Source organism: Tenrec ecaudatus, chromosome 1 (assembly GCF_050624435.1).
Source record: "Tenrec ecaudatus isolate mTenEca1 chromosome 1, mTenEca1.hap1, whole genome shotgun sequence".
NCBI classification, from domain to species: domain Eukaryota; kingdom Metazoa; phylum Chordata; class Mammalia; order Afrosoricida; family Tenrecidae; genus Tenrec; species Tenrec ecaudatus.
In genome coordinates this window covers 303993404-304013120 of record NC_134530.1, presented here as the reverse complement: position 1 = coordinate 304013120, position 19717 = coordinate 303993404, and positions in this window count along the sequence as shown.

The window sequence follows — 19717 nt, the reverse complement described above, 5'->3', positions numbered from 1 at the left end:
ATGGAGATCCCCTCATAGAGGGGTTTAGGAGAGGAGATGAGTCCGTCAGGGTGAGATGTAGTACCGATGAAGAACACAGCTTTCCCCCAGATCCTGGATGCTTCCTCCCCCCAACTACCATGATCCAAATTCTACCTTGCAGGACTGGATAGGGCAGAGGCTGTGCACTGGTACATATGAGGGCTGGAGGCACAGGGAATTCAGGGTGGACGATACCTTCAGGACCAAGGGTGTGAGGGGCGATGCTGGGAGAGTGGAGGGTGAGTGGTCTGGAAAGGGGGAACTGATTAAAAGGATCCACATGTGACCTCCTCCCTGGGAGAGGGATGACAGAGAAGGTGGGGAAGGGAGACTCCGGATAGGGCAAGATATGACAAAATAACAATGTATAAATTACCAAGGGCATATGAGGGAGGGGGGAGTGGGGAGGGAGGGGGAAAAAAAGAGGACCTGATGCAAAGGGCTTAAGTAGAGAGCAAATGCTTTGAGAATGATTGGGGCAGGGAATGTATGGATGTGCTTTATACAATTGATGTATGTATGGATTGTGATAAGAGTTGTATGAGCCCCTAATAAAATGTTAAAAAACAACTGAAACCGCTTTAAAATGGGTCAAAAGGGAGATCATTTGATAAGGTGTTTCATTTTAATCTAACTCGATCTTCCTGGCCTAATTGATGTTACAATGCTCTCTGTCTGATAGCAAGCTATTAACATGCCTGGACTATGGACAAAGGGGATCCACCAGAGGTTTAAGCAATGTGGGAACTCTGCAAATAGATTTCGGGGCTTCTACTGTCATCCATAGACTTCCACTTACCAGGTGTTCACAATTTAAGCTCTGGTACCATTCCTTCTTTCAGATTCAGATTTTATTATTTACAATCCTTGGATCACAGAGGCTGGTGTGCCTCTTCTATATGGACTGAGTTGAAGTCCTACTTAGGTGTCTGCTTGTTGGAAGTCAAGCCTTTAAGACCCTAGAAATGACTCTTTCTGATGACTGGGCACCATCTGGTTTCTTCTCCATACTTTGCTCTCACACACAAATGATAGTGATCTCTTTTTGAAGGTGAATATCCAGCAGGGCCATGTTATAAGAACTAAATGTTCTTTTAAAATTTTTTTTTAATTAGGGGCTCATTCAATTCTTATCACAATCCATGCATATACATACATCAATTGTATAAAGCACATCCATACATTCTTTGCCCTAATCACTCTCAAAGCATTTGCTCTCCACTTAAGCCCTCTGTATCAGGTCCTCTTTTTTTTCCCCTCCCTCCCCGCTCCCCCCTCCCTCATGAGCCCTTGATAATCCACAGATTGTTATTTTGTCATATCTTGCCCTATCCGGAGTCTCCCCCCCCCTCCCACCTTCTCTGCCGTCCATCTCCCAGGGAGGAGGTCACATGTGGATCCTTTTAATCAGTTCCCCCTTTCCAAGCCACGCACCCTCCACTCTCCCAGCCTCACCCCTCACACCCCTGGTCCTGAAGGTATCGTCCACCCTGAATTCCCTGTGCCTCCAGCTCCCATATGCACCAGTGCACAACCTCTGCCCTATCCAGTCCTGCAAGGTAGAATTCGGATCATGGTTGTTGGGAGGGAGGAAGCAAATGTTCTTATACTTGGGTTAGAATTAAGTATGTGCTCTAAACCCATTCATATGTCAGTGGCTTATACCTGTCTCTTGTCAGACATCATTATCATTTTCTAATAGAGAATATTGTAAATCATCACCTGGGGCATAAGGTAATTTTATTGATGGTATCATTACCTTAGCCAATGCTATAAAATTTAAAACATTGATGAGAAAATAAATTACACATGTATAGGCTGGCTTTTCAGACTACAGTACATAAATTATTGACTTGTACCAACAAATGCTTAAATGACTGGATACATTTACATGAACATTGGAGGTTGATGAAAGGTCAAAACTTCCAATAACACTTATTCACAAAGGCAGAGCCATGCCTCCCAGACTAATACATGTCATAAGAAAGCAAGAAGAGCATGAAAATAAAAACATCCAGTTATCTCAGGACACCTTTCATTGGGCGCCCTCCAAGTGAGAGATCTAATCTAGTCCAACAAATACCAGCTCCATAACTTTGGGACTGCACTCATCTGCTTCTTCCCACACTAGGGCATTTCAGCCTGCAGTCCAAGGGAATATGTCAATTTCTTAAATCTGCTCCATGTGAGCAGATTTGCTCCATGTGAGCAGGTTTGCTCCATGTGAGCAGGTTTTCTCAGTGGGGTTTTTGCATCGAAACCTCTGGTGTTGCCTATGAAAGGTATTGTGTGCCTAGAAATAAAAGAGTCTAAAGCCACAAAACCTGAGTCACCAAGGGCTGGATAGAAACTAGATCAAAAGTGTCCAATTAGAAACACAATACCAGGCATAATTGTTTTTGGGGATTTACACCCTCAACCAAACCTCTATGTGGACTCACAGTGACCCTAGAGGGATGTTGTGAATGTTTGAGGTGATAATGCGTTATGAGAGTAGAAAGCCCCCTCTTTCTCCTGAGCAGCAGCTGGTGGTTTTGAACTACAGCCATTTCAGATTGCAGCACAGCTTGTAAACACTACACTTGTGTTCCCTAAGTAGTGTTGAACATTTCCCCCCAAGGTTGCTTTACCTGGTTGATCCACCAACAGAAGCGCAATTGCCTTCTTTGAGACATCCCTCAACCCCTCACCCCCGCACCTCCCATTGACTTGAATTTCCAGTAAGGGTTGCTTATCACTCTTGTAGGAGTATAAGGCAGAAAGTGAATGGTTTTTTTCCCCTTTCCCCTTATATAGAGAAATTGACCCAAGATGGTCTCCTCTGTTGAAGTGTTTTGTTCTTTTTTTAAAAAAGATGTACAGGTAAAGGGAGTGGGCATGAGGCAGTCTCTCTACCTTATTACATGACCTCATATCAGAAGCCTGTCTTCCTCTTGTTGTTTCGCCATGTAGTAGTGGACTCATAGACTATCTGTCCTTTATGATGAACTAACTTTACTCACTATATGCCGAGAAAATAATCACAGAAGCTGAATTATATGATGAAGACTATGGCAAGAGCATTGGAAGAAGGCTGATTAGCAACCTGCAATATGCAGATGACACACCCTTGCTTGCTGAAAGTGAGGAGGACTTGAAGCACTTGCTGATGAAGATCAAGGATTGCAGCCGTCAGTATGGATTACGATTCAATGGAAAGAAAACAAAATTCCACGCTATCAAACTAGTAGGTAACATCATAATAAATAGAGGAAAGAATGAAGTTGTCAAGGATTTTGTCTTTTTTGAATCCACAATCAATGTTCATGGGAGCAGCAGTCAGGAGATCATGAATACTGGGAGCAGGATCCTACTTTGCTCCTCCCTCCTTGATGACCCTGAAGTCCCCACACTACTTTATTCAGCAAAGGCTCCTCAGACCTGGGCAGTAGGTGGAGGGAAAGATTCAGGGACCACCGGAAAAGGGACACAGCACTAGGACTCTTCAGAGTATTGAAAAGCAGGGTTGTTATTTTGTGAACTAAGGTGTGCATGACCCAAGACACGGTATTTTCAATTCCTCATATGCATGTGAAAGTTGGACATTGAATGAGCACACCGAAGTCAAATCAATGCACTTGAATTGTGCTAGAGAAGAATATTGAAAATGCTATGGACTGCTAAAAGGACAAAGCGATCCGTCTTGGAAGAAGTACTGTCAGAGTAGTCTGTAGAGGCAAATATGGCAAGACTTCATCTGACATACTTTGGACATATTGTCAGGAGAGACCAGTGCCTGGAGAAGGACAACTTGCTGGATAACGTGGAGTGACAGTGAAAAGGATGAAGACCCTCAAGGAGATGGAGTGGCTACAACAATGGACTCCGGCGTGGGGACAATTGTGAGGTGGGGCAGGACCACACAGTGTTTTGTTCTGTTGTGTATTATGTCATTATAGGTCAGATCAACTTGACGGCACCTAACAACAACAACCTTTAGATGGTTGCTATTGGCATATGTTTGGTCATCCTTTGGTATTTAGCCTATTCTTGAGTTTAAGGTGAATCTCAAATAGCCAGCATAGAAAGTGGCTTTGTTTTCTATTTCGGTTTGCTATCTTCTGTCTTTTGATTGACACATTTAATCCACTGACATACAATGTCAGTTAGTGATATATGGGGTCCATTGCTGTCATTTTGCTGGGTTTTTTTTGGGGGGGTTGGTTTCTTTTTGGTAGTCTTATTGTGTTTGTTCAGGAAAGAAGGAGGGATAAAAAAGGGTAGCTTGGGTACTAAGAATGTCTATACCAAGCTGCCCATGCAGTCTGCTATCCATGCAGGCCCACCAAGGCCAGTGAGTTAGAGGTTTGATTGGCAGGGTTCAACTCTCTGGAGGAGAAAACAGGTGTCCAGAAGCAGCTTGTACCACTGGTCAGTGGTAAAGAGGAGTCTGCTAACAGGCGTTGATCTTCTCCTACTTTAATTTGGTCTAATTAGCTTATAAGTTGCATTCATCCCTGCCAGGAAGTGCCAGATATCCCTTCTGTTGGAACATCTATGGTATTTGCTCTGGAGAATCTTTCTATGTTTGTTCTCTGGCAGCCATCTCTCAAGAGGCAAAACTCTGTTTGAAAACCAACTCTTGAGTGCAGGGCCAAGATGAAAAGCCGTTGTTGTTGTTAGGTGCCTTCCAGTTTCCCGATACGTAGAGAACCAATGTGCCCACCTCACTATTGTTCTTATGCCCATTGCTCCAGCCACAACGTCAAGTCACCTTGGTGAGGGTTTTCTTCTTGTTCACGGCCACTCCACTTCATCAAGCAAAAGGTCCTTTTCCAGGGAATGGTCTCTCCTGACAATATGTCCAAAGTATGCGAGCCAAAGTCTTGCCACGCTTGCCTCTGCAAGGCATTCTTGCCATGCTTCCTTCAAGATGGATTTGGCTGTCCTTTTGGCAACCTTTATTATTTTCAATATTCTCCTCCACATTTTAAATGCATTGATTCTTCTTTTGCTTTCCTCAGTCAAAGTCCAATTTCCACATGCAGATGAGGCAATGGGAAATATCATAGACTGGTTCAGGTGCACCTTAGTCGTCAAAGTAACATAAGCATAAGCTGACCCAAATATCAGCTGAGGGACTTAATTTTACCACAAAAACTGCATTCAGATGGGCTGAAAAACTCGGCTTCTACTCGAGTATATACAGCAATTGCTTTTCAATACTCTAAAGAAGTCTGCAGCAGAATTTCCCAACGCAATTCGTTTTGGGATCTCTTGACTGTTGCTTCCATGAGCATTGATTGTGGATCTAAGTAAGACAAAATTGTTGAGAACTGCAACCTTTTCTCCATTCCTTATGTTGTGAAGACCACTGTGAGGATGGGACCAGTTGTGAGGCATTTGTGTTCCTGTACATCGAGTCATGAGCCACAGTGAAGGTTACACTCCTTGATCGTCACCAGCAGGTGCTCTATGTCTTTCCACTGTCAGCAAACAAGGTGGTGCAATGTGTACATGAGTCATTGTGAGCTCATCGCAACCCTGTAGAACAGGGTAGAACTGCCCATGTGTTTCCAGGCTGTAACTCCTTGTTTTTCCTGGAGAGCAGCTGGTGGTTTTGAACTACTCTGAGGGTCTCAGCTGACCTCATATGTCATGAGGGCGCCTGTTCATCTGCACATAGCGGGTTGTTCATAAGCCTCCCTTCGATTCGGATGCCACATTCTTCTTTATATAATCCAGTTACAATGATGATTTGCTCAGCATACAGACTGAATGAGTATGGTGAGAGATACAACCCTGATGCACACCTTTCCTAACTTAAACCATGCAATATTCTCTTGTTCTGTTTGCACACCTCTCTCTTGATCCATATACACATTCCTCATGAGCATCATGAAGTAGTCTGGAACCCTCATTCTTCTCAAGGCTTTCCATAGTTTGTTATCCACACCATCAAATGCCTTGGCATAGTCAGTAAAACACAAGTAAACATCTTTGTTGTGTTCTCTGCTTTCAGTCAAGATCCATAGGACATCAGCAATGATATACTTTATTCCATGTACTCTTCTGAACCTAGCCTAAACCTCTGGAAGCTCCCTATTGATGTACTACTGCAATTACTGTTGGATGATCTTCAGCAAAATTTTACTTGCATGTAATATCAACGAGGTGTTCTATCAATGATGTTGTTCTATAATTTGAGCATTCTGGTGGGTAACCTTTGTTTGGAATGGGTACAAATATGAATTGCTTCCTGTCAGTAGGCCAAATAGCTGTCTTCCAAATTTCCTTGCATTGAGGACTGAGTGCTTCTAGTCCTTCATCAACTTGTTAGAGCATTTCAATTGGCATTTAATCAATTGCTGGAGACTTGTTCTTGGCTTTCAGAGCAGCTTGGACTTCTTCCTTCAGCACCGTGGGTTCTTGCTCATGTGCTACATTCTGAAATGTAAGCTAGTTCTTTTTGGTACGGTGAGATAAAAATCTGTGCAAAAGGGGAAAGAAAACAGCAAGTGACAACAGCAACCAGAAGACCCTTAAAACCTCTAGCAAATTTGCTTGAAGGATTGTTAGAAAGCACTTTTATTTTTAAATTTACATTTCCGCTTTCGTTGTATTAGAATTTAAATTCTGAGCACTACATTTGCTGAAGTTCATGGTTAACATTAGGGACCCTAAATCCATTTTGGTTCTCCACATAGCTTCAGCTTACAGTGAATTCTTTCTGATCATGTTGCTGGCCAGCAACGTAAGTAGCTTTGTTCTCAGGCAAAATGTATTTGTTGTGATTGACGCAGGGACTACAGCAATGGGCTCAAACATTACAACAATCATGAGGATGGGGAAAGTCTGGGTTGAGTTCCATTCAGTCATACACAGGGTTGCTATGGGTTGGGACCAATTGGACAACACCTAACAACAAGCTTGGCTTATCCCAGGGTGGGGCAGTTTCACCCTCAGGAACTTGCCTCGTCATAGCCTTGATATGTCTGGGGGGTACCAGAGTTGTCTGATTGAGTCTTCCATCAACCGAAATGTAAGCTTTTCTAATCTGCGAGAACCTATGACTTATCCCACCCACGGTCCCATCTCAGTTCTGTAGTTCAGCCTGCTACGATTTTATCATGAACTTTTATTGTTTTCTGTGCTTTAGAATTTGGTCATATGGCTATGGAATCTTTGAAAAGAATTAACTATCACGGCCATTATGACGCCATAAATCACATGCGTCATGTACCATTGTCCTGTCTTTGTCCTGTTTCAGACGTGATAAAAGAGTCCCTATAAAATATATTTGGCTTTAGAGTCTTTCCTTTGCCTAAAACATGCTCTGCCTCTTTCTTCTTTCTTCTAACATGAAAATGGACCGACAGATGGAGGCTGCTAAGGGGATGCGCAGACTCTAGCACAGAACAAGTAAAGTCTGATTGCAGTTCTACCTGTTAAAAAACAAACAAATAAAGAGTTCTCCAGTGGTTTTGTGTTGCCGAAGCCTGTCAGGCCTATCAGGTGACACAATAGGAGCTTGCTAATTTGTCTATTAAAATATTTGTCGACTCAATGGTCTACCACACAAGCTCTGCCCTAGGCTTCAGAGCAAAGAAGTCAAAACAAACAGAAGTGGGGCCCTTAGATTCGGGTCACTGGGATAAAAAGAGATACATTTCTACGTTGCCTTCCTCCTGCTCCCTCTTCCCAGCTGCTGCTCTTGACGTTGACTGCTGAGAGGGCCAGCAGAAGGATGAGGCTCCTGGTTTAGAGGCCACAGCATCCCCAAAGCATCCCTGATTTCTTCTGCGTCTTTACAACGTTTATGCTGACGTTCAGTCAGCTTCAGAGCTGACTTCCTCGGCATGTTTCCAAAGCCTTTCCCTAGGACATGGAGCAGAACTGGTCCTTATTCTCTCTCCCAGCAGCTGCTGGGTCTGCACTGCTGGCCTTGAGGTTAATAGCTCATCCACCATCAGGGTTCCTTGCAAGCCTAGAAGTTGGATCTAAAGGAAGCTTAGCGCAACTGTGAAAGAGAATCCAGTGAACTAGATTTCCACGAGCCTTGCTATTACAGGCAGTGCTTGGGTTGCAAATGAAATCAGCTCCTGAGTGCGCCTTTCAGCAGAATGTGTAGATAAGTAAGAATAGACGCACAGGGTTCTGACTTTGCCCTACTGTAGTACAAGAAAAAGCTGGAAGCATTTTTAAACATATATATGTATATATATATGTATATATGTATATGTGTGTGTGTGTAATCATTCTATCAGGGGCTTGTACAACTCATCACAATCCATTCATCCATCCATTGTGTCAAGCACATTTGTACAATTGTTGTCATCATCCTTCTCAAAACATTTGCTTTCTACTTGAGCCCTTGATATCAGCTCTTCATTTTTCCCCTTCTTCCCCGCCTCTCTCCCTCATGAACCCTTGACAATTTATAAGTTATTATTATTTTGTCATGTCATTTACATTTTAATGATGTGAAGCTGCATGTAAAGCAAGTGAAGGTGACCTGTGACAAATAATTAACAAATGTTTTTGAAATGAAGATAAATTTACACAACATTAAATGGCAAATATGAGCCATCTGTAAATTAATAGGTTGTGCATAAACCAATTTGTTGGTAACCCAGAGACGATTGTACTTTGAATGTAAAAGAATCGTATTCATGAATTGATAAGTTCTTGGCAGGTGTGGCCTGAACAACCCAGAACCCCCCAAAGTTTGAGGCCTAACGCTCTCACCTAGTTTGGTTCTTATCACCCTGCAGTGTAACCACCTATTTATTCATCTGTCTTCTACCCAGCTCCTTGAGACCTTGTATCCCAGCACCCGGCACTGTTATGGCAAACAGTGGGAGGCCAGCAAATATTTGTTGAGTCAACTCAGTGAGCTTTGGTAGATTCCCATGATGTCAGTCCATGAGGCCTTTTGCATGAGGTAGCTCCACTCTGCAGCACCGCTGGCACATTGTAGAGGGGCAAGTAGGGATCTTGGGATCAGGGACCCTAGCTCCCACATCCTTGTAGCTCAGTTGGTAGCACAGTGTTTACTCAAGGGATGAATGAAAGCCTGTCGTTGTTCAAGGGGTGGGTATTGCAGCATTTCAGGATGCCATCACCTGTCTTCTTCTCATAGGTCCTCAGGAGCTCATGCATAGGAATGTCAGAGGGAGGCCTGGCTGCCGCTGAAAATGGCCCACCAGTATACCAGTTACTATTGAGTTCACCGGGACTCATGTTGACCCCATGTTCGTCAGAATAGACATGTGCTTCGTAGAATTTTCAAAAGTTAGCAGCCCAGGACATTAATCATTTGTACTACCCGGAGACCCAAGTGGGGCGACTTTCTTCAGGCCCTGCTTTGAATTTCCACATTATTGGCAGGTGTTCAATGATTCCAGATGGTCAGTGAGGGCAAAAGGTCAAGGCCGCACGAGGTAATCTGAGGCAAAAACAAAACAAAAAAAACAAAAGAAATGACATGAGCAAGAGTCTTTAATTCTGATAGAAAGAATCACCCTGCAAATCCATGCTCTACACTCAATAACCACAAAAATAGGAAATGAAGAAAACTGGTGAAGAAAAAGTGACTAATTTGATGAGAAAAAGAGAGGCTGAAGGCCAAGCCTTGAACCCGTTCAACCATTCGACCACTGCAGGGAATTTGTATTTCCACACATGATATTCCCACCCTAAATTTAAGGAGCCCTGGTGGTATAGCGGTTACCCTTTGGGTGGCTGTGATCTGCAAAGTCCGGAGTTCAAAACCATCAGCTGCTCCAGGGGAGGACGACAGAGCTTTCGACTCCCATAAATAGTCTCAGAAACTCACAGGGGCAATTCCACCCTGTCCTAGAGGGTCACCATGCCATGAGTTGGCATCGACTCGATGGCAAGGAGTTTTGGGGTTTTTATTTTTGGTTGATAGTATAGTGGGTTAAGTGTTGGGCTGCTAACTGCAAGATCAGCACTTCAATCTCACCAAGCACTGCAAGAGAGAAAGTTGAGTTTTTGTTCCTGTAAAGATTTATAGCCTGAGAAACCCACAGGGACAGTTTCACTCCGTCTTACATTTATGTCTTGGCCTGCAAACTCTAAGGTCAGCAGTTTGAAACCACCAACTGCTCCTGGGGAGAAAGAAGAGGCTTCCTACACCCATCGGTGCTTGGAAACTTCCAGGGGGCAGTTCTACCCTGTGCTATGAGTTGGCATCAACTCAGTGGCAGTGAGTTCGATAAGCTGGAATTGCTTTGACAGCAATGAGTGAGCGAGTCCAGGTATACTGAATCAGAATAGTATCAACTGAATCTTATGTATGCATAAGAATCACCTGGCAATCTTGTTAAAATGTAGGTTATAAGGTTCCCAAATTTATTTGGCCTACAGCCCCCCTTTCAGAAAAAAACAAAATTGCTCTTTGTCCCGTGGGAATGAAGGCCTTGCATGATAGCCCATAATCCAGGATAAAGTATGGGTATCTGCTTTATCAGCCTTCCACACTGCTCCACTGCCCTCCAGGGGAAAGTATGGTTCCCGTTGAGAAACAATGATGTATACTTTGATCCAGTATGTCTGGGGTGGAAATGCTAGTTCTCAGGACGGGTTCAAACTGGAATAGATTGATTTGAAGTCTTAGTTCAAGACTCAGACATAGGCCATGCGTTTAACATCTTTAAGACAGTGGATAAAAACAAATCCAGCCGAGATTTAGGAGCTAAAAATAAAAAGTAAAAACATCAAAGGTCTGTCAGAAAATGTAAATATAATTGTAACTATACTCTTCTATTTTAAAATCTGATCTTGAGGAAGGGAGACCCTTAGGAAGAGTATGAGCAGAAACAACAGCAGGAAGCCAATTCCAAAAGAACACCAGTAACATGTATAAGTCTTGAAATAATAAGTAACATCCTGAACAGGTTTTTAACTAAGTAATTAAGCCAAAGCGGGAGAAAACATGTGTACTTGTTCCATGACATCTACCATCTTCGCTCAGTCAAGAGCTTCTCTATTTTCTCCCGTGATTTAACGTCCCCTCTACTTTCACAAGTGTTTGTCAAGACCATTGTGGAGGACGAGCAGATGGTGGAAGTACCCTGCACCATGTGTCCCTGGCTCTGGCTTCAGCAGGGAATGAGCCCAAGTCTTTTCACGTTGTGAGAAAGTCCTTCTTCTGATGGACCGCACTCACATTTTATACTTCTTCCTCTTCTTTCTTATCTTAAACTCAAAGGCCAAACTCATCTTGTCGATTATGATTCAGAGTGATCCTATAGGACAGACCGCTGTACCGGCTGTAAATCTTTATGGGAGCAGAAAGTCTCATCTAAGTGTGTTGGAGCTACTGGTGGATTCAAACTACTGACCTTAACGTTAGCAGGCCAACTTACCCACTACGCCACCAGGGCTCCGATTGCTTGTCCTGGCATGTGTGGACTTCTCACAGAGAATTCCAGCTACTAATATTTCAGCTTAATTTTAACTAGTCATCTGAACACCCCGTGTGGTTTATCTCCTGGTTGATGTGCTGGATTGCTTGCTGAAAGACTGAAGGTGGAAGTTTGTCAAGAGATCTCTCAGAAAAGAGGCCTGGCGACCTGCTTTTGAGCAACCAGCCATTGAAAACCTGTGGAGCACAGGGCAACTCCCCAACACAGGGCTTGGAATCACTTTGAGGGCAACTTGATGGGCTTTATTATTGCAATACCCGGAGTGCCTAATATACACTCCCCTCTTCATCCTGTTCTCTCTGCCTGCGTTTTCTTTCCTTCCATTCCCGCTTTTCTTTCTTCCTTGCTTTTCCACCTTACAAGTGTCATCCATTTCTTAAGGACCAACTCAAAGGCTATTTTGTTCATTTACACATCTCTCTGTTAAAGGGATGTCCCTGACCACAGAGGTCTGCACCCCATTGTACTGTTCTTCCTCATGGCACAGGCTTATATGTGTAGGTCTCTGCCCCTGACCCGCCCTGAACAGGGCAGAGATGATGGTAATTCATCTTTGTTTCCCCCAGCATCTTGCACAATATCGGAAACAGAATAGATAGAGGCTTGCTTGATGAAGAGATGAATGAGAAAATGAGTGACATTGTGACTGGTTAAAAAATTCCTGCTGGACATGTTCCTCCATGACACAGTTTGTAATCTCTACAAGGGAGCTTTCCCAAACTCTCCGCTAATGACTTCATCTCTCAGGAGAAGTAAATTCCTCTTCAAGTCATGTTTCATTTATGTCACGTTCTACACCTTGCACGTTGGAATCTGATGTGACCAGAGCAGATGCACAGGGTTTACCAGAAAGCATTCATAAAGAAGGTCGGAGCGACCCTAGCCTGGGGCTTTTATTCTTGTTAGTAAGCAAATTTATTCAAAGCGTTAGCTACTGCCAGCTACTTAGAAGTGAACATGACTGGTGACACCTAAAGAAATTTCTAGAGGCTTCGCTATCTGTCTGAGTCAGCATATGTGTTCCCCAAGCAACTATGGTTTTCGTCATACACCATATTTTTAATGCAAACAGCCGCATGCCCAGTGTGCTTTGTCAACGGATGCAACCCCACCCCCTACTAGTTTTGTGGCATTAAATAGGTGGGTGAATTATTCACATGGGTGGGATGTTTGAAATATATATATATATATATATATATATATATATATATATATATATATATATATATATATATATATATATATATATATAATAATTCCAAACACCAATGAGAAAGCTCCCAGAGAAGGTATTGTGCTGTGAGTCACTTACTTAATGACAGAAACTGGCCCATTGAACACCAGTAGGTTGATCAATTTGCTGTCTTGCTGAGTGATCAGATAAACAACGCCAGCCTAGAAAGTTTTTTTAAAGACTTGGGTCATCACAGGGAAAGGGCCAGCTTAGAGCAGATCTTTTACTGACTGCTGATCAGTGGATGGCTTTTATGGAATGTTCTCTTGTGCTAGGCATTGTATCAAGTGCTAGTTATCTATTACCTCATAATTCAATTTTCACAACTATTCTTGAGATATTTTTATTGTATTTTAGATTATATATTACTTCCAGATAATGAAAGGAAGATGAAGAGAAGGTAAATCATTTGTCCAGAACAGTAGTCTTCAAGGTAACAGATGCATGGGGTCCACATGGGTACAAGAGTAGAACTTGGCTCCATAAAGTTTTCTGTAGCTGATTTTTAGATGTAGATTGGTAGGCATTTCTTTCAAGGTGCGTCTGGGTGAGTTAGAACTCACAAACTTTTGGCTAGTAGCCAAATGCATTAACCAGCCAATAATTCACCTAAGAACCCACTGCCATCCACTCCAGGCAGGTTTTCTGAGACTGTCAATCTTTGCGGGAACAGACAAGCTCATCTTTCCCTTGAGTAGTTGTTGGTGGGTTTGAACTGCCCCGACTCTGTGGCTATCAACTCAAGGCCTAGCCCACAGCACCAACCAAGAACTCACACAAGCAGTTATCAAAAAGAAATGTAGCCAAAGCTCTTCAGATGCTAATGCCCGTGTTCTTTGCACTAGGCCCTGTTATCTCATGATAACAGAACTTTGAACCTTGATAAGTCAACAAGGTGATAATGTGTTTTTATCAGAGCCCTTCTGGGGACTTTTAAAACAGTGCGTTCACAATGAAAAAGCAATTCCTCTTACCTTCCAGGCTTTCTCTTAAGTGGTCTTATTAACTGAGCTTCTTAAGGGTTACTCACACAGAGCCTGCTGAGTCAGGCACGTGGGCAAGTGTCAAAGACTTTGGCAGAAAATAGACCAATGAGGAAGTCCAGACAAGCACCACTCCCACCCAAGCCACCTGTGCTGGGAAGGGGCAGCAATCGTTCCTAATCTGAGACTAACTTGGAGCTAAATCCTTTTCAGTTCCCAGCTAGGACATGTTGTCATGGGTCAAGCTAGCCATCTTCAGTGCCCTCAAATGTTCCCGGTGGTTCCTGTTCTATTCTTTATTTGCTTCTTTTGGATGGACTGAAGAAGACTGGGTCAGGGGTGGTAAGGTGACCCCTTTCCTGGGAGAGTCCTTCAGGGCAGAGTCTGGCTGCCAGCTGACCTAATCTGGCAAACAGATAAGAAGAGCAGGAATTTTTATGAGTAGCCATAACAAAAGAGCAAACACAGGGGCAACTGCAAGGCAAGAACTCACTGAAAGGAGTTTCTGTTGTCCAGCAGCAGCAGACGTGGCCCTTGGTGCATATCTTACTGGCTTCTCATCTAGGAGACCCTCTTCACCCCCGCAAGCTCCTAGCTCTGCTCAGACAACACTCAAAAGTTCTTGGGGAATTCAAACAAGAAGACACTACCGTAGCCACAGCATCACCAACCATAGCAGTAGCATCCATAGTGCTTTTGACTGTAGTTGTTGCTGACCATTATCCAGTTTCCCCCTCTCCCTCCCTGTCCCCCACCACACACTGCATGCAGCCACACATGAAGCAGAGTTCAACAGTCCCTGGTTCTGTGCCATCCTATAATGGATTGTGGATGGCAATTGTTGTGCTCTATACGGTTTTGCTGGCTGATTTTCAGAAGTAGATCCCCCAGGACTTTCTTCCTAGTCCGTCTTAGCCTGGAAGCTCCACTGAAGCCTGTTTAGCACCATAGCACTGCACAGCCTCCATTGACAAGTCAGAGGGTGCTCCACCTGGGGCACATTGACTGGGAACCAAACCAGCCAGTCTCTAGCGTAGAAGGGGAGACTCATTCTACCACGGACCCACCCGTACTCCTCCTTAGTGATGATACCTAACATTTGCTAGGTGCGTCCAAGGGATCTGAACTTTTGCTAAGTTTCAATATTTTGCGATGTTGTTTAAACCTCACAATTGTCCTGATTGTATGCACTTGATCGAGATAGTGTAGTGGAACAGGAGGCAGAACCAAGGTGGTTAATACACTTTTCCAAGCCCATTCTGCCAGTCCATTCTTCCAGAATTACTAGGTGATATTTCTGACCTGTCGCACCCTCCTACTTAACAGAGGCATGGAGTACTTGCCAGGCTGCTTCTGTTGTTCATTGTCTGGCTGAAACCCATAAATCTCTGAGACTTAATTCAATGAAGGAAAGTATTTAGGAAGATGGATCTTACTGTTGGTGTTTAGTGGGTGGAAACCCTGTCTAACTCCTTCAGAAATCATGGCCCCTAGGCCACTCCTTTGGAGTCCTTTGGTGGTGCAAAGGGTCCGCTTGCTTGGCTGCTAACCAAAGGGCCAGAGGTTAGAGTCTAATCAGTAGCACCTTGATGACCTACTTCTGAAAAATCACCCATCAGACTGGGGTTGCCATGAGTTGGAGTTGACTCAATGATCATTCTGAACGGTGGGTCCTTCGACCCTGTTGATGTGGAGAACTCATTTATAAGGCTAACTATGCCCACAGGGCAGCAGTACCCATTTATTTACACAGAAGGCACTCATGAGAGAGAGAAAAAATAAATAAATCCACATGACTTCTTAATGTCGCCTCTTCTGTTTTTGAAGGAGTACAGCCAAAATGCTTTTTGGAATTGGGGATGATGGAATTGAGGAGGGACCAGTCCCTGGAGAAGGACATCATTTTCGGTAGAGGGTTGGTGGAAAAGAGGAAGCCCCTCTAAGAGATGGAGCGAAACTGTGGCTGAAACCACTGCTCAATCATAAGAAAGTTGGTTTGGAATGGACAATGCTTCATTTTGTGGTCCATGGGGTTGCTATGAGCAAGAGCCAATTCAGTGGTATCCAAGAGCAACAGTGTTCCCTCAACCATTGTCCTCAGCCACAGTCCACTAGGGAAAAAAATTGTCTTTGCTTTCTCAACTTCTACTCCTTTGCCCTTGTTAAGGAAAATTCCAATTTTATCAGCCTACTCTTGGACTTTTTTGATGTCATATAGGAAAAATAAGGAGAAAGACTTAAGCACACTTCTTTCAAATGGATTCTGACTCCTTGCAAAAAAGAGAGAGAGAGAGAGCGAGCGAATATGAGTGGCAGAAGCAAAGGGAATGTTCAGCAAAAAGTAGGGTCTGCATCTCTGCAGAGAGAATTGTGAGTTGACAGTGAAGGCTTCCCGTGTCTGAGACTCTTAGCAACAGCAGGTGGAAAGTACTGGATAGGATATGAGTTTTAAGAAAGATTACAGAATGTTGCGAATTATCCCCCCAACCTCCAACCTTCTTTATAAGACGTCCCTGGGTGGTGCTGTTAACACGCTGCACTGTCAACTGGAGTCCATCCAGAGGTGTCTTTGAAGAAAAGTCTGATGCTCCACTTCTGCAAAATCAACCAAGCATTGAGTCCCAAAGGATCCCCAAAAGTAGACTTCTGTGGTAGGGCATGGCACTTCATCAGACTTGACCTGAAAACACTCCTAAAGGTCTACAGACAGACCTGCAACTACTTATAGGATTTTCTTTGTTGTTGTTTTGTTTTGTGTGTGTTTCTTATTGTTTTTGCATGTCTATCTAGATAAGATAGACGGGATAAACAACCCTGAGGGGGGGAAACCATAAGACCTATGGTTTTGGGGTGATATGGAAAGGGGGGGTGGGAGAGAGAAAAGGGGGCACAAATCCAGGGAAAAGGGAACAAGTGATCTAAAATCAAAGGGAGAAGGGCATAGGATGCCTTATGGGGCTTGATGAAGTGCATTGTAGCCAAGAGGAATTAATGAAAACCAATTAAAGGTCAAACATGATAGTGGGAGAAGAGGAAAGTAAAAGGAAATAGAAGAAAGAACTAGGAGGCAAAGGACATTTAAAGAAGTATAAATACAGTTATGTACATTGCAAATATATGTATAAATAAAAATAGGGAAATAGGTCTATGTACATATATTTATATATTAAGTATTAAGGCAGCAGGTGGACATTGGGCCTCTTTTCAAGTACTCCCTCAAAGCAAGAACATTTTATTCTAATAACCTGGAAATCTGTGATGTTCCCCTTCCTGACATGATTGCTCAAGACAAAATGAGTGCATAAGCAAATGTGGTGAAGAAAGCTGATGGTGCCCAGAAATCAAAAGAGATAGCATCTGGGGTCTTAAAGGCTTGAGGATAAACAAGTAACCATCTAGCTCAGAAGCAACAAAGCCCACATGGAAGAATCATACCAGCCTGATGAGATCAGCTATCTCAGGCATCAAAGACTCAGAACAAACATTCATATAGATGTGAATGAGGGGGAGGGTGGAGTGGAGACTCAAAGCCCATCTGAAGACAATTGGCCATCCCCTCACAGAAGGGTCACAAGGAAGGGACAAACCAGCCAGGGTGCAATATAGCACCAACAAAGCATGCAACTTTCCTCTAGTTCTTTAATGCTTCCCACCACCCCTCCATTTTCATGACTCCAATTCTACCTTACAAATCTGGATAGACCAGAGTACATACACTGGTACAGATAAGAGCTGGAAACACAGGGAATCCAGAACAGATAAACCTCTCAGGACCAATAATGTGAGTAGCGATACCAGAAGGGTAGGGGGAAGGTATGGGGGAGAAAGGGTAAAGGAGGAAACCGATCCACAATGATGGATACATAACCCCCCTTCTTAGGGGAACAAACAACTAAAAGTGGGTGAAGGGAGATAGTAGTTGATGTAAGATATGAAAATAAATATAATTTATAAATTACCAAGGGTTCAGGAGGGAGGGAGGGTGGGTGAGAGAGGGAGAAAAAAATGAGGAGCTGATATCAAGGTTCAAATAGAAAGAATATGTTAGAAAATGATGATGGCAACATATGGATAAATGTACTTGACACAATGGATGGATGCATGGATTGTTATAAGAACTGTAAGAGCCCCCCAATAAGATGATAAAAAAATCCACAAAGGGGTGGGAGAGGAAATCAGCCACTGAGAATCCTAAGGAGCAGAGTTCTTTGACCCACCTTGAGTTGTCCCCTGGACAGCAGCTGGTTCTTTATAAAGTTTCCCAAGAAACACCCTGAAGATTATAATTATTTGACATACCACAAGAAATGAATGTTTGCAAGGAACAAATTTATTCTTTTTCACAGTTTATAGGCAAGATGTCCAAATTCAGGGTACCCACTCAAATGGAATTCTTTCTCTCTGCTCTTGGGGAAAGCCCTTGTCTCCATTCAGCACATGTGGGCGAGGTAGTCCTTGGAGATTTCCACGTATTTTGATATCAATCCTCCCCTGGGTTTAGGAGGTTCTCTATGCAGGAAGCTCTCTATCTCCCGCTGTACTTTCTTGGTGGTAGTCAGGTCGGTATTTTTCAGCTTGCTTCTCTCCTCTTTTATCTCCTGTAAGATAAAAGATGATATACAGTTTAGCACCAACAAAACATGCATCATTTCCTCTAGTTCCTGAATGCTTCCTCTCCTCCGCCCCCCTGCCCCCCACGCCCCCCATACCACTACCATGGCCCAGTTCTATCTTACAAATCTGCCTAGATCAGAGAACACACATTGGTACAGATCAGAGCTCTCGACATATGGAATTCAGGACAGATAGACCTCTTAGGAACAGTGGTGGGAGGAGCGATATCCTGAGGGAGGGCGATGGTCAGGGAGGGGAAAGGGAGTTAAAGGGGGAACCCATCTCCAGGTTGGATATATAGCCCCCTATCTCCGAAGGGAATGAATAGGAGAAATGTGGGTTAAGGGAGACAATGGACAGTATAAGATGTGAAATAATAATAGCAATATATAATTGATGAAGGATTCAGGAGAATGGTAGGGTGGGGGCGGGAAGGTAAAAAAGAGGAGCTTATGCCAAGGGCTCAAGTAGAAAATATTTTGGAAATGATGGCAACATATGTACAAATATGTTTGCTACAATTGTTATATGGAATGTTCTAAGATCTGTTACAGCCCCCAATAAAATGATTAAAAAAATAAAAGAGGATGCAGGTCATTCCCCAGGGAAACTCCCCAGTAAGGGTGCAGTATCCTACTCTAGTTCCCTATTGTCCTTATAGCTTATTGATTGGTTGATCACATTATGGGGGCTGATGACTTCATTACATAACTGCCACATTATATAACTGCCAGGACACCGAGAATCCTGGGTCAGCCAAGCTGAAACGTAATTGTAGGAAACACAATTCCATCCATGCCAGCAAGCGTGTAGCGTAGCCAGTGGGTGTGTGATGCTTCTCTGTGTGGGTTAGGCCACATGGAGCTTTGGTTTTTATGGGGATTGCGTATTCATTTTATAAGCATTTACTGAACATTTACTTTATGCTTGGCCCTACGCTAAGCCTCCTGATGTAAAGATCAACAAGATAGGAACTCTGTGCTGAAGGACATTACAAGAGGTGTCTACCTGCGGCTTGTAATGGTTTCTAGACCTCTGCCTACCTCTACACGTGTCTGGCAGATCGGCGACAAACAGGAGACAAAGCAAAGTAGAATGAAAACAAAAGCAAGGTCCTTGTGTGGGCAGTGTAGGCTGTAAGCTGCGATGCCAGAAATGGGCAGAGATGGAATTTCATTTCCTCCCTTCATTTTACTGGTAGCAAAGTGAACCTGAGAGAATGGGTGGTGCCAAGTCCACGGTGCCCCAGGAACAACCGGGCAGGAGGACCGCTCTAACAATCACAATACCTCCCCACCTGTCAATTCTCATAGTGGCCCTTTAGGCATTACTACGGGGAATCTAGAAACCCCTGCACAGAATACCCTTTCACTGATCCCAGTTGAGATGGGACAACAGTTGTCAAGGACTGTGGGGGTAGCTGAAGGCGGATG